Genomic DNA, 3,412 nt, shown 5'->3' on the forward strand with positions numbered 1-3,412 from the left:
CCACTCCAGTGTTCTTGCCTGGAGAATCCCAGGGACGGGGGAGCCTTGGTGGGCTGCTGTCTATGGGGTTGCACAGAGTCGGACACGACTGAAGTGACTTAGCAGCAGCAGCAGCAGAGAACCTAAAATTCAAATATATATGTATATTTAGGTATATTATGTATATGTATGTGTGTATACAATTTATATATACAAATACTAAAATGAAATCTGGTCAACATTTTTTGAAAAGAATGTCTCAGCTCAGTGTTGAGCTGCAGATGATTAGATGAGAAACACATTGCTCTTGTCATCTATGATAGAGAAAGCAGTTTTCATATTCCTCGCATTTTACGATAGTTAAATATTTGTGCTGAGTTTGCATTTATTGACAGGATTGTGCAGTGACAGCATAGAGGACATGTGGTAGAAAAAAGGTTGGAAAACACCTCAACTCCACGATGAAAAAATACACTACAAAGATATTGAGTCGCATGCAACAATAGTTTGAAAACAGCATGCTACTTCTCAGTTAGTGATTCTACCTTGGAAATTTTACCAAAAAATAATGCTAAGTTAAAAATTCTGTGTTTATAAGTGTTATCAGAATTTTTTTTTACATTATTAAACTTGGGAAACAATGTAAAAAGATAAATATACATAAATCTGAATACATATAGTGGACATTAACTCAGAAGCGTATTATTCAAGTGACATATAAATTTTCATACAATTGGAGACACTTTCGACAAGAATAATTTGGAAGAAAGCCAGTGCTATAAGTATAAAGTTGGACTAGTCTAGGGAAACCAAACCATATGGTTACTCTACATATTAATCACCTTTTAATTCAAGGTTAAATGTAATAATTGGCTTGAGGAAACATTTCTGTTATATATCAACTGCATAAAGAGTAAATTCAAAATGATCATAAATACATACATTGAAGTGGTGCTATACATCAGTTTACAAATGTTTCATATTAATATGCATTAATTTCTTAAAAGAATGCATAGTAAACATAACTTTATTTAAAATATAAACAGGAATTACCTAGGGACAGTTGTATTATTATTCAGAATTCTTACAGAGACAAAGTTAATAGCTATAGAGAAGAGAGAAAATGGGACAAAGAATACATGTATTATTTTTCAAAATTATGCAACTCAAAACTACCCCAAATATTTAACAGCTTTAAGTCACATTTCAGAACTATTTAAAAAGCTGGAAATTATTTTACAAGTGACCTATAAGTAGGTAAAACAGATTAGAATTTTATTTTGAGAGATCAACAGTTTCTAGAGAATGCCTTGAACACATACTACTTTCTAGTTTATTTGAGAATGTAGTTTCATTATTTTAATATATTGCCTAGTTAAGTATTATTCTCTCCTAATGTTAACTTGCTAATAATTAAATATTATTAATAATACACTGATATTGGAATAAAATTACACTTTCTTACCACAGTCTATATAAGTGAACATGGAGGGTCCAGCTCATTCTATTACACCAAATATTCCCTGCCTTAAAGAAGTCTACCGGCAAAAGAAGGAATAAAGCAAGCATCTAAAAATGTTATTTCTAGGAAATATGCTACCTAATTTTCAGTGCATGCAATCTCACTTTATAGGTTTAAAATCATTTACTTCAATCACATTAGAACAAATAAAAAATATTTTAAAATATATATGAAAGGATAGGACTTATCAATATAAGATACTCCAATATTTATGTGATAATTCTCATATCTAAGAGTCAGATATTAATGTTTATGAAGCCAAATTAATTTGTGATCAGATTAGCTAACACACAATTTTTAAAAAATTGACCAAAGTATTCAGAGTCATAAGTCTAGAAAATAAGTGTTTGCAGTCACTTGAGTGATTTTTTAAAATAATAACCGAGTCAACATCCACTCTTTCTCCACAGCCAAACTTAGGAATTCCTCCCTACTGCAGTAAGTAAGCATGAAAGGAGAAATTACTACAAAATCTCCAGAAAGACAGAAAAAAAAAAAAATGACTAACAGTCAGAGGGTATGACTAATTTTCATTCACCATAATCCTTTCTGTAATCTTGTGTGATAGTTATTATCATCCTCTGAAAATGGGTCAAGCACATTGGGTCAAGGAGAGATTAAATATATTTTCTAAGATGTACTCCTAATAAGAGTCTTGAGGCAAGTCCACATTGTCCAAATACAGATTCTTTAATTTTTTTTTTTATCCCATGCCACTCACAAAATGTTGTTGATGTTACAAGTTCTCAAAATAGCTTGGATTTTCCATTCTCATTTAATTAATTCCTCCCTATATATTTAGATGATATTTAGTCAAGAAATAACACATGTATCTTTGTTATGTATGTAATTTAAACATCCCAGTAGCCATCAGATATTTTTTAAATAATTTTAATAAATAAAATATATTGAAAGAATAAGAAAGAATTCTCTGAACAAAATACTGATGCTAGCACATGTGACTTTCTTTGTTCTGTTAGAAAGCATATTATATAGATCATATCATTTACAGTTAATCATGTCATTTAAATCTAACTGCCTTACAACTTTATTACAAATGTGTCATCCTTTTACTTGATTAAAAGAAAATAATCAAGAAACTCAATATATCCTTTTAACTTTTTTCATATAACTCAATAATAAAAAACATGCCTAGCAAAAGGAAAATGCTGCTGATTTTTCACATATTTTCTTTGCTTTTTTCCCCTTAGCTTGAAAACTATAGTATTTGTTTCTTTGTAATGAATTCACATGCTTTTCTTAGATTCCTTTTCCTCTGCAACAGTCCAATGAGTCTTTATCTATTGCTCCAGACAGCCATCTTGTCAAATCACCTAGAGATGTGAATGATAACCCAATCACCTACTAGACAGAAACATCAAAATTCTGGCCACCATTCACCAAGATAGCTTTTTCTTATCTGAAGCTATCCATCTATAATGTGTAAGGACAGAGCCTGCTTTCAGTAATGCAGCTGGTTATAGCAACTAAGAATAGCACAAGCTTCCTTCCAGATGATGCAGAGTAACTCACCTTCATCAAAATGAACTAGAACTGGACACCTTGACTTCTGAAGGACAATTGGAAAATTCTATATTGCATATAAATCTCATAGGAAAACTGAATCAAACCACTAATTGAAATATATTTTATGACCAATTCTCTAAGTAGGTATGATTTGGCAACTATAGGCAGTTTAACTAGCTTATAATTATTTTGTTTAATAAGGCAAGTATTTTGCATTTGTCATTATGTAACCAAAAATGATAACAATAATTGCACAAAATCAGGGACTAAAATATGTTTGACTGAAGCTGAAATTTTAATGCCATGAAATAATTAAATATGTATTGCCTTGTCAGACAACATACCTCTCAAACCTGGACTTTTTTTTTTTTTTTTACATCACCT

The sequence above is a fragment of the Bison bison genome, unplaced genomic scaffold, assembly GCF_000754665.1.
Source record: "Bison bison bison isolate TAMUID 2011002044 unplaced genomic scaffold, Bison_UMD1.0 scf7180017864358, whole genome shotgun sequence".
NCBI classification, from domain to species: Eukaryota; Metazoa; Chordata; class Mammalia; order Artiodactyla; family Bovidae; genus Bison; species Bison bison.